The sequence below is a fragment of the Leucopleurus acutus genome (assembly GCF_964270905.1).
Source record: "Leucopleurus acutus genome assembly, chromosome: 20".
NCBI classification, from domain to species: Eukaryota; Metazoa; Chordata; class Mammalia; order Artiodactyla; family Delphinidae; genus Leucopleurus; species Leucopleurus acutus.
Window position 1 is genome coordinate 12,335,045 of NC_139162.1, and position 13,072 is coordinate 12,348,116.

General features: G+C 39.5%; 1 protein-coding gene across 3 annotated transcripts in view; it reads left to right on the top strand.

The window, feature by feature from the left end:
• CFDP1 (craniofacial development protein 1) overlaps positions 1–13,072 on the top strand; it is a 135,812-nt gene that overhangs the window by 13,988 nt on the left and 108,752 nt on the right. The gene's annotated exons all lie outside the window — the stretch shown is intronic.

Genomic DNA, 13,072 nt, shown 5'->3' on the forward strand with positions numbered 1-13,072 from the left:
TAGGCGTGCGGGCTTCAGTAGTTGTGGCATGTGGTCTCAATAGTGGGCTCATGGGCTCTAGAGCACAGGCTCAGTAGTTGTGGCACACGGGCTTAGCTGCTCTGTGGCATGTGGGATCTTCACAGACCTGGGCTCAAACCCGTGTCCCCTCCATTGGCAGGCAGATTCTTAACCACTGCGCCACCAGGGAAGTCCTGTACCTCTTTTTAATTTATTTTTCTAATAAATTCTTTCTATTGTGTTTTACAAAAGTATTGGTCTGCACCAGGTTGAAGTTTTTAAATCATGGTCCTTCATTACAGATAATTTAGACAATGATCTGCAATAATGTGAAAGTAATGAGGATGGAAGTGTGGATTTTAAAGCAGTTTCATTAAGTTCAGGATTTTCATTTTTACTTTTTCCAAACGAAGCCAGTACTAACTACATTTTCTTTTTTTTTTCCTTCCAGTTTTATTGAGAAATAATTGACATACAGCACTGTATAAGTTTAAGGTGTACAGCAAAATAATTTGACCTAGGTACCTCATGAAATGATTAGTAGTAACTGTATTTTCAGAGTTCATCTTCAGTGCTTCATAAGTAGTCAGTTCCAGTAATTTATCCTGTCAAGTTATAATTAAATTTAAGTTATATTGGGCTTCCCTGGTGGCGCAGTGGTTGAGAGTCTGCCTGCCGATGCAGGGGACACGGGTTCGTGCCCCAGTCTGGGAAGATCCCACATGCCGTGAAGCGTCTGGGCCCATGAGCCATGGCCGCTGAGCCTGTGCATCCGGAGCCTGTGCGTCCGGAGCCTGTGCTCTGCAACGGGAGAGGCCACAACAGTAAGAGGCCCGCGTACTGCAAAAAAAAAAAAAAAAATTTAAGTTATATTTCAGTGGGAAAAAGGAATTCTGGATGCATGAATTTCCTATGTGTGGATTTTGTTTTATGGAAAATATAATTCAAAACATTCTGTGAAACATGTTAACCTATAGGAACTGTTCTTCAGGCTCTTAACTTGCATTTTTACTCTTAGAGTTTATTTGTTTCTGAAAAATATGTTGAATTACTTCCTTGTGTGAAAGTACTAAGATTTTTAAAAACACCAAACTGGGAATTCCCTGGCAGTCCAGTGGTTAGGACTCCACAGTTTCACTGCTGGGCCTGGGTTCAATTCCTGGTTGGGGAATTAAGATCCCGCAAGCTGCTCAGCATGGACAAAAAAATACCAAACAAAGCAGGCAAATAAGCATGTCTTACTTGTCTAATTGAGATCTTTAAAATTGGGGACCATATGGTTATTGTTTTTCTTTTAGAAGTACTAAGTTTATTCTGTAGTTCATCATTCTCAAGGCACTTTCTTCTTCATAACCATTGTACTTCAGCATGCATTATAACATATGCATATTTATGATCAACTTTAAGTTTATCAAAAATAGTCATTTAAATTTAATGCATTAGCTTTACATAATGCACAGTTTTTACTACTGTACTAAGAACAGTGGGGGTTTTTTTATGTAGTAAGAGTTTTCTCAATGAAGGAAGCAGTGTATTAATTTATGTTCTAGCACAAACTCCTTAATGTAAACTGTTTCCCTGTTTTGCAGCCGTGCCATTGGAACATATTCTTCCAAACACGTAAACTTCAAATCTCATCTGTTGACATGTGATCCTACTTTTATTACACAGATCAGTGTCAGTTAATGTTTGTCAGCAAAAAACTGATAAAAAAGAATCTTTATATCGCCCTCATGATTAATTCACATATACTAAAATAATTTTCATATTAGCAATAATCTGTCGTTCTTCAAATTGCATTGAAGAAACACTTTGCTAACTTTGTTAATAGTTTCTGCATCATAAGCCAGATCCTGAATACTTTAAGCCATGGTGTCATTGGAAAGTTGTACTTAAACTACCTTCTTTGTCAAGATTTCCAAGCAGACACCTTTGATATAGTCTTTTACTAATGTCCTGGGAGTGGTATATGTTTTTCTTAGTTAGCAACCAAAAGTACTCCTTTCTCAGAAGGCCACAGTGCTAACGTAGTGAATTTTGTATCTGTTTTTATTGACTTTTTAGTTCAGTACTCTTTCTTTCAAATAATTCTTTTGATTTTGAACTTATTTCTTCATGTTTTATATGTAAATGCTGCAGAAGTTTTGGTGGATTTGTTGCTTTATTAGCCAAAACATCTCTGCAAAGAACTCACTGGTTTTAGCGCTGAGTGATCAAAACCCAAGCCCAGTGTATGAGGGCTCATAGAGTAAAAGTGGTTTGACCTTGCTTGTCCTTCATTTCTTCGGAGTCACTTCCATTATCATCATGTGGTTTACTACTACTGATGCATTCAGGAAACGTGGGTTTTTTTTGCAGAAGCATACAGTGTGGGTTGTTTTGCCATCAGTAAATGAGGATTAAAAAATAATACCAAATTTACTTTCTTAATTTAGTTATTAAACTATAAATTTTAAAAGTCACGCTTGGTCAAAAATTAAAATGATTGTAAAAATTTATAAAAAGAAATGCTTAAATTTTATCACATTTTGGGGTTTTAATTGATAAAATAACCCTAAACTTTCATACACAATGTAATGTGGTCTTACTGCACAAGACTAATATCATATATGACCACCTTGCAAGTTTGACAGTACCTGAATTGGTCTATGTTCTGTTTAATGCAATGAGTCCATCATTCATGTCTTGAATATTGTGACATTGTCAAATTGCTAAGCAAGTTTCTAAATACTTATTCAAAATTTTGTACCTATCTTGTCTTAGACCAATAACAGGTAGTTTCGCAGGACACATTTTTGGTACCTACAGTTCTACGCAGATCTTTCCCTAGTTATTCTAAAATGTTCTTTTTTTTAAATAAATTTTTTAATTTTAATTTTTGGCTGCGTTGGGTCTTCATTGGCTGTGCGTGGGCTTTCTCTGGTTGTAGCGAGTGGGGGCTACACTTCATTGAGGTGCGCGGGCTTCTCACTGCAGTGGCCTCTCCTGTTGCGGAGCACGGGCTCTAGGTGTGCAGGCCTCAGTAGTTGTGGCACGCAGGCTCAGCAGTTGTGGCGTGCGAGCTCTAGAGCGCAGGCTTAGTAGTTGTGACGCACGGGCTTAGTTGCTCCGTGGCATGTGGGATCTTCCCAGGCCAGAGCTTGAACCCATGTCCCCTGCATTGGCAGGCAGATTCTTAACCACTGTGCCACCAGGGAAGTCCCTGCATTTAGTCTTTTTAAAAAAAATTTTTTTATGGCCTTTATTATGTTGAGGTAGGTTCCTCTATGCCCACTTTCTGGAGAGTGTTTATCATAAATGGGTGTTGAATTTTGTCAAAAGCTTTTTCTGCATCTCTTGAGATGACCATATGGTTTTATTCATCAATTTGATAATATGGTGTATCACATTGATTGATTTGCGTATATTGAAGAATCCTTGCATCCCTGGGATAAATCCCACTTGATCATGATGTATGATCCTTTTAATGTGTTGTTGGATTCTGTTTTGCTAGTATTTTGTTGAGGATTTTTGCATCCATATTCATCAGTGATATTGCTCTGTAATTTTCTGTTTTTGTAGTATCTTTGTCTGGTTTTGGTATCAGGGTGATGGCCTCATAGAATGAGTTCGGGAATGTTCCTTCCTCTGCAGTTTTTTGGAAGAGTTTGAGAAGGATGGGTGTTAACTCTTCTCTAAATGTTTGATACAATTCCCCTGTGAAGCCATCTGGTCCTGGACTTTTGTTTGTTGGAAGAATTTTAATCACAGTTTCAATTTCATTACTTGTGATTGGTCTTTTCGTATTTTCTATTTCTTCCTGGTTCAGTCTTGGAAGGTTATACCTTTCTAAGAATTTGGCCATTTTTTCCAGTTGTCCATTTTAGTGGCATAGAATTGCTTGTAGTAGTGTCTTAGGATGCTTTGTATTTCTGCGGTGTCTGTTGTAACTTCTCCTTTTTCATTTCTAATTTTATTGATTTGAGCCCTCTCCCTCTTTTTCTTGATGAGTCTGGCTAAGGGTTTATCAATTTTGTTTATCTTCTCAAAGAACCAGCTTTTAGTTTTATTGATCTTTGCTATGGTTTTCTTTGTTTCTATTTCATTTATTTCTGCTCTGATCTTTATGATTTATTTCCTTCTGCTAACTTTGGGTTTTGTTTGTTCTTCTTTCTCTAGTTCCTTTAGGTGTAAGGTTAGATTGTTTATTTGAGATTTTTCTTGTTTCTTGAGGTAGGCTTGTATTGCTATAAACTTCCCTCTTACAACTGCTTTTGCTGTATCCCATAGGGTTTGGATCGTTGTGTTTTCATTGTCATTTGTCTCTAGGTATTTTTTTTATTTCCTCTTTGATTTCTTCAGTGATCTCCTGTTTATTTAGTAACGTATTGTTTAGCCTCCATATGTTTGTGTTTTTTACGTTTTTTCCCCTGTAATTCATTTCTAATCTCATAGCATTGTGGTCAGAAAAGATGCTTGATATGATTTCATTTTTCTTAAATTTACTGAGGCTTGATTTGTGACCCAAGATGTGATCTGTCCTGGAGAATGTTCCATACGCACTTGAGAAGAAAGTGTAATCTGCTGTTTTTGGATGGAATGTCCTATAAATATCAATTAAATCTATCTGGTCTGTTGTGTCATTTAAAGCTTCTGTTTCCTTATTTATTTTCATTTTGGGTGATCTGTCCATTGGTGTAAGTGACGTGTTAAAGTCCCCCACTATTATTGTGTTACTGTCAATTTCCTCTTTTACAGCTGTTAGCAGTTGCCTTATGTATTGAGGTGCTCCTATGTTGGGTGCATATATATTTATAATTGTTATATCTTCTTCTTGGATTGATCCCTTGATCATTATGTAGTGTCCTTCCTTGTGCCTTGTAACATTCTTTATTTTAAAGTCTATTTTATCTGATATGAGTATTGCTACTCCAGCTTTCTTTTGATTTCCGTTTGCATGGAATATCTTTTTCCATCCCGTCACTATCAGTCTGTATGTGTCCCTAGGTCTGAAGTGGGTCTCTTGTAGACAACATATAGATGGGCCTTGTTTTTGTATCCATTCAGCAAGCCTGTGTCTTTTGGTTGGAGCATTTAATCTATTCACGTTTAAGGTAATTATCGATATGTATATTCCTATGACCATTTTCTTAATTGTTTTGGGTTTGTTTTTGTAGGTCCTTTTCTTCTCTTGTGTTTCCCACTTAGAGAAGTTCCTTTAGCATTTGTTGTAGAGCTGGTTTGGTGATGGTGAATTCTCTTAGCTTTTGCTTGTCTCTAAAGCTTTTGATTTCTCCATCGAATCTGAATGAGATCCTTACTGGGTAGAGTAATCTTGGTTGTAGGTTTTTCTCTTTCATCACTTTAAGTATATCATGCCACTCCCTTCTGGCTTGTAGAGTTTCTGCTGAGAAATCAGCTGTTAACCTTATGGGAGTTCCCTTATATGTTATTTGTTGTTTTTCCCTTGCTGCTTTCAATAATTTTTCTTTGTCTTTAATTTTTGCCAATTTGATTATTATGTGTCTTGGCATTTTTCTCCTTGGATTTATCCTGTGTGGGACTCAATGCGCTTCCTGGACTTGGGTGGCTATTTCCTTTCCCATGTTAGGGAAGTTTTTGACTCTAATCTCTTCAAATATTTTCTCAGGTCCTTTCTCTCTTCTCCTTCTGGGACCCCTATAATACAAATGTTGTTGCGTTTAATGTTGTCCCAGAGGTCTCTTAGGCTGTCTTCATTTCTTTTCATTCTTTTTTCTTTATTCTGCTCCGCAGTAGTGAATTCCACCATTCTGTCTTCCAGGTCATTTATCCGTTCTTCTGCCTCAGTTATTCTGCTATTGATTCCTTCTAGTGTAGTTTTCATTTCAGTTATTGTATTGCTCATCTCTGTTTGTTCTTTCATTCTTCTAGGTCTTTGTTAAACATTTCTTGCATCTTCTCGATCTTTGCCTCCATTCTTTTTCCGAGGTCCTGGATCATCTTTACTATCAGTATTCTGAATTCTTTTTCTAGAAGGTTGCCTATTTCCACTTCATTTAGTTGTTTTTCTGGGGTTTTGTCTTGTTCCTTCATCTGATACATAGCCCTCTGCCTTTTCATCTTGTCTGTCTTTCTGTGAATGTGGTTTTTGTTCCACAGGCTGCAGGACTGTAGTTCTGCTTGCTTCTGCTGTCTGCCCTCTGGTGGATGAGGCTATCTAAGAGGCTTGTGTAAGTGTCCTGATGGGAGGGACTGGTGGTGGGTAGAGCTGACTCTGCATTTAGTCATTTAGTCTTAAGAGTCCCTCTGTGTTGTAGAGTGTCTCTCAGTTTGGGTTGTTGCATTGTTTCCTCATGGTTAACTTCATATTAATCACTTTAGACAAAAATACTACATTGATGATGTTTTGTCCTCGTCAGTACATCACATCGTTAACACTGATTATTGGTGGCAATAAGTTAGACTACTTAGGCAATATATGTCAGAATTCTCCATTGCAAAGACACCCTTTTCCCATATAATCATTTTAAGGATCCATTAAATAAATCTTGATGATGTGAATTAAGAATGTATTTTGCTGGGCTTCCCTGGCGGCGCAGTGGTTAAGAATCTGCTTTCCAATGCAGGGGACATGGGTTCGAGCCCTGGTCTGGGAAGATCCCACATGCTGTGGAGCATCTAAGCCCGTGCGCCACAACTACTGCGCCTGAGCTCTAGAGCCTTCGAGCCACAGCTACTGAAGCCCACGTGCCTAGAGCCCGTGCTCCGCAACAAGAGAAGCCACCACAATGAGAAGCCCGCGCACAGCAAGGAAGACCCAACGCAGCCAGAAATAAATAAATTAATTAATTAATTAATTTAAAAAAGTAAAAGGGGGCTTCCCTGGTGGCGCAGTGGTTGAGAGTCCACCTGCCGATGCAGGTTCGTGCCCTGGTTCGGGAAGATCCCACGTGCTGCGGAGTGGCTGGGCCTGTGAGCCATGGCCGCTGAGCCTGTGCGTCTGGAGCCTGTGCTCCGCAACGGGAGAGGCCACAACAGTGAGAGGCCCGCGCAATGCAAGAAACAAACAAACAAACAAACAAAAATAAAAGGGAAATCTCTTTACAAAAAAAAAAGAATGTGTTTTGCTGCCAGAAATCATACTGGGAAGTATTGAGCTATCCAACAGAGGTTAGTAGAACACTGATAGTGAACTGAAGTCCTACAAAAATAATACAGAAAGTGTTTAATATACTGTTGGGAATATAGGTTTTAAATTTTGGGAAATTTTTCTTGGCTTGCATTATTTCCCATGTGTCATATAGGATAGCTAAGAAAGATTTATTATAACTTTACCATTGACTTTACATAGAGAGTAATAAGAAAAGCTGGTGAATAACTGTTGTTATGATAAATCATTAAATTTCCTGATTAAATTAAATTTTGTGGATTTATTAATATTTATAAATATAGTTGACTGAAACAAATTTTCTATTTTTAAATTTTTTTCTCTTTCATTTTTTTAAAGCAAATGGGTGATTGTTTTAAATACTGGATGAGTATTCAGAGAACCTGCTGTTTCTATCATTTGTCAGAAGAGGGCAGCACCGTGTCTATCAAAAAAACAGCAGTATGAAAAAAAAGAAAAAAAAAAAACAGCAGTATGAATAAAGAAACTTTTTTTTCCATAAATATACACACGCACATATGTTTTATACTCAAAAGTTATATATGCTTATTACTTTAAACACATACGTGCAGAGATGTATAACGTGACAAGTGAAAGTTCTGTGTAACGCCTTCTCCCTAAAAAAAACAAAAATTCTGTTAATAATTGTCATGTTGCCAGGAATTTTTTAAGAAGTTCAATTATTTATACTTAAATTTAAGTATTATAAGGAGCCCTCATGTAGGAACTTGAAGGGCCTGAATTTTGACAATAAGATGCAAAGTTGGTAAATGGATTTTGAGCATATCTTTTAATCTCTTGATGTCATTATTCTGCTTTTCCTTTTTGTCTTTGTATCAAGTTAAGAAATGTGAGAAAGAGCTACTGATGACTGGGAGGAATTTGTAAGTATAAGCATAAGGTAGTGTTAGCACAGTTAGTCTTTTGGGTTTTTTCTAATTATGTTTTAATTGTTAAATTTAGGATTTTTACCTTTTTGTTTCGGTTTTCTCCCACTTGAAAAATGTGTAGCTTATTAACCTTGGTGAATGAGGAAATACAGTATTTTTTATCCTTCCCTATCATATAACCAGCTGAGCCAGTTAGCTCAGAATTTCCTAAATGATTCACCTTTTGGAAGAGGCCAGTCATGGAAAGTTTCTGCATAAATAAAGACTTTTCAGGAAGTTCTGATTAAGTGAAAATGAAGTTAAGATGGAATTCCTTCTGCTAGCACTTGAATTAACTGTTGCTAATGATGGGCCTTTTCCTGTCAGGGTTCTCTCTTGTACATTAGGAGTGGTCTATAATTTAACTGTTCTCCTACTTGAAGATATTTTGATAGCGAGTCCCCCCCCCCCTTCTGTATCTAGGTCAACGCCTGACTTGCAAGATCTTAGTTGCCTGAACAGGGATTGAACCCAGGCCCCGGCAGTGAAAGCACCGAGTCCTAGCCACTGGACCGCCAGGGAATTCCTGCGAATCTGTTTTTATTGCTTGTTAAAAGTGGAGTTCTTCTAGGCGTATTTTCAATATACAGTAATCTGCTTATTTTTACTTTGTGTCATTTATCAAAATCCCTGAGAGAAATATTCCAGTTTAAAGAACTTGTTTCCTAGTGAATATGAATAAGACTTTTTTAAAAATAATTAATTAATTAATTAATTTTATTTTTGGCTGCATTGGGTCTTCGTTGCTGCACGTGGGCTTCCTCTGGTCGCAGCGAGCAGGGCTACTCTTCGTTGTGGCGCGCAGGTTTCTCACTGCGGTGGCTTCTCTTGTTGCGGAGCAGGGCTCTAGGGGCGCGGGCTTCAGTAGTTGGGGCTCGTAGGCTCTAGAGCGCAGGCTCAGTAGTTGTGGCAGATGGGCTTAGTTGCTCCACGGCATATGGGATCTTCTTGGACCAGGGCTTGAACCCATGTCCCCTGCATTGGCAGGAGGATTCTTAACCGCTGCACCACCAGGGAAGTCCATGAATAAGACTTTGGCAGTAAGAAATTAATAGAGATATTCCCACAATTTATACTTTTTTCCATGCTTCCTTTATGCCACTTACTATATATCATGTTTTGTTATGATTTGTTTTCATGGTTGGCTGTCCTGATGGACTGTGAGCCAGTCAGGGCAGAGACAATGTCATATCTTTTTATATGTCTCATGTTCAACACAGTGCCTGCATCTAGGTCGCTTTTCAGAAAATCTCCACTGAATTGTCTTAGGTTGCTGGTAGAAAAGTTTTGTTGGTACTGTGGTAAAACAAGTAAACAAAACATACTTTGCATAAAGTCTTCTTTTACTTTCCCTATGACTTGGGCTACTTGATCTTTATCTTCTCTCATCACCAGCATTCTAAAGTTTCATAATGATATGCCTTTTTGTAGATTTTTTTTTTTTTTTTTCGGTATGTGGGCCTCTCACTGTTGTGGCTTCTTTCGTTAGCGGAGCACAGGCTCTGGACGCGCAGGTTCAGTGGCCATAGCTCACGGGCCCAGCCGCTCTGCGGCATGTGGGATCCTCCCGGACCGGGGCACGAACCCTTGTCCCCTGCATTGGCAAGCGAACTCTCAACCACTGCGCCACCAGGAAAGCTTTGTAGATCTTTTTAAATTGCTGGGTCATGGGAGTTCCTCGGTGGCCTAGTGGTTAGGATTCAGCACTGTCACTGCTGTGGCCTGCATTCGATCCCTGGTCGGGGAACTGAGATCCCGCAAGCTGCGTGGTACGGCCAAAGTATTTTTAAAAATAAATAAATAAAATAAATTGCTGGGTCACATATCCTGTGGAACACTCATTTTGTGGAAACTTCTGGGAAATTTTTCTTTTTGTTCATAACTTCCCATATTTTCTTATTCTGAAATTCCTATTAGTTAAATTGATGTAATAGTAAGGCTCTGCTAGGCTATGCTGGGGTAACAAATAAACCCAGAAAGTCCGTAGCATAACACATATTTATTTCTTACTGGTACACAGTCCAACACAGGTTGGGTAGCCCTACATCTTACAACTCAGCCGTCTGAAACACGTAGGAAACACATAGCCCTTGAGATTGCTGTGGCAAAGGAAGAGTGAATAGATACATCTTCATTTAATTTGTCCGTTTTGAGAATGAGACTTCGGCCCTGCCATCTGAGTCTGGAACTTATGTGATTTTCATTTCTCCAACGAGTAATGGGTTCTGGGTTGGGTAGGGGTCAGTAGCCTGTGGTATAAGGTAGAGAAGGGGATCTGGGACCTAGACGCTCCTGATACAAACTTTCAACTACTTTTAGCCCCACTCCTCTCCCCAACCTTCAAAGTTTCCTGGTATCTCCATTTACTGAGCCTTTCTAGGATACTGCTTGCTTGTTGGCCATTTCACATGGCTACCAGCTTGAGAGATTAGAGCAAACAAAGACTTAAGTCAACTTTTACTTGTGTGTTTGCTTTCTACCTTCAAAAAATTTGATTGACCTCTTTCTCCTGTTATACCTGTTCTTATCCTTGTGTAGTTCTGCCTTTGTAAATTTGTTTACCACTGTTTGGCAGGGTTTTGGTAGGGAGTAGAGTTCAAACCACCATTTCCAAGTGGAAGTTTCCACTTGTTCTTCACAAGCCATCTCAGTTCTTCTCCAGATTCTACCCAGGGCAAGGAGATTTACAGCAACTTTCTAGGCCAGTGCTCTGGGACTCTGCATTAAGCCTCAGATTTGGATGTAGGTTTATGTTGGTTGTCTCTATAGCAGTGTAAGGAATCACCCCAAAATTCAGCAGCTTAAAACAGTTGTTTTATTGTAATTTCTCCTAGTTCTGGGGTGGCTGGACTCAGCTAGATGGTTCTTGTGCAGAGCCTCTCATGCAGTTGTAGTTAGTGGCTGGGTCTGGGGCCATCTTGAAAGTTTATTTACTCCCATGTGTGGTGCCTGGGCCAGGAAGAAACACCTGGGGTCTGGAACGGGCTCCTTAGGTATCTCTCTCTCAGTGGTATTCCCACGTATTCTCTCCAGCATGGCGGCTTCGGGGCAGCCAGACTTCTTGTGTGGTAACTTGGGGTTTCAGAGGTACATTCTTGAGAGAGAGCCACCTGGAAGCTCTATCACCTTTTCTCAGTAAGCCTTATGAGTCATGTAGTGCCCCTTCCACTGAATCTTATGAGTCGAGGCAGCTGCAAAGGCCCACCCAGTTTCAAGGGGGGTGACATATACTCTCCCTTTCATTGGGGTAGTGTCAGGTTCTGGAAGAGCATGGAGGTTGGGAAATTTGTGGCAACCATCTTTGGGAAATAGAATTTACTGAAGGGCTCTCTGTAGCATTGCTACTTAATCTCTAGATGAGAAAAAGTAACTTAACCCCTTAGATATCAGTGTTCTCACTCATGAAATGTAAATGTGTTAGCGGCTACTACAGAAATGCTACAGACCATCCCAAAACACAGTGGTGTACACCGATAAGAATTTATTTGTTGAACATGTGTTCCTGGATATCTGGGGTTCAGCTAAGCTAGGCTGGTCTCCAAGCTGCTTGTTGGGTTCAGATCTGCAGCATGTGTCTTTCAGCCATCTTAGACCAGCAGCTCCCTGAGGCATACTGTTCTTATGGCTAAAGGGAGGAACTCAAGGGGCAAGTGAAACAGCACAAATACATTTAAAGCTTCTTTTCCTGGCAAATCAGCTAACATTTCATTGACTGTTGAAGCAAGTCATGTATCCAAGCTCAGCATCAGTAGGGTAGGGGAGTATCTTCTTGGTCCACAGGGAAGGTGTGAATATTTGCCGAATGGTGGTCTAATCTATCATATAAATTCTTCCTCTTGTTTTTGACTCTTGACTCTTAGTACTGAGAGGTTTACTTAGGAGAATAGAGGGACACACAAATTAAGCCCAATACAGAGTAGGACCAGATTTGGGGGGACCTTGATTTGGGGGGTTCAGCAGTTTGTATTTGATCCTCTGAGTAATAGTGAGCCATCATAAGAACTTGAGTAGGGGAGTAACAGAGTGTTCGTTTGTTTGTTTGAAGTCATCCTTCAAGATTAAGGTAGTCTTTGCCAGTGAAGATTCTTAATGTAAAACCGTCAACCTCTTATTTTGTGCCACTTGTGTGGGTGACACAGTACTGAGTGCAGGAGTGAGATGGTTCTTAAAGAGAAATTTTGGTTTTGGTCCTAAGAAGCGTAGAAGGAAGAAGAGAAAAGATAGAGACTTCTATTCCTGCAAATCTGGAATTTATAGGATTCATCTGTCATTATGCTGAATGACCTGTTTGAACACTCGTGATAACACAGTGACCATAATCTTGGACCCTCCGACAGACAGATTGGCATTTAAACAAAATTCCTCAAATGTTTTTATTGACTTGGCAAACCCAGGCCGGCATTAGGCATTTCCCTTCTTTATCTGAAATTTCAGGCACCATTAATACTTTTATTTGTTGCTTTAGGACTCAGTTTTGTTTTTTTTTTTCCCGGAGAATTACGTTTTATTTGACAGACTTGATGAGGACTTAAGCCTGGAAGACAACCTCTCAGATGACTCTGAGGGACTGCTCTGAAGAGGTCAGGGAGGAGCCAGGATATATAGGAGTTTTTGCAAACCACGTAGTAGGAACATCAAAAGATTATTGTTAACTAAAGAAAAACAGGGACTTCCCTGGTGAGGACTTAGTTTTATTGAGGGCATTTTTTCCAGTTTTGAAACTGGACAGGATTCTCAGTCGTGTTGCTTTCTTCCACCCTTAAATCACTGCCTATTTGGCGGTTTTAAGGAATTTTGTTTCATGTTTGGGCAGTTAGGTATAGAGCAGGAGGCTTCTTTAGAGTATTCCCAATTGTTTATACTGTTGCTTTTCTCCTTGAAATAATGCCAGTGTTTTTCTCCCAAATATTCCATCTCCCCATTCCAACTTTTACTTAAGTGTGAGCGCTCATCTGCGTGTGAGGTGCAGTGGAAGAGCCCTTTTCAGCCTTCACATCGGTGACCCACGTGGACT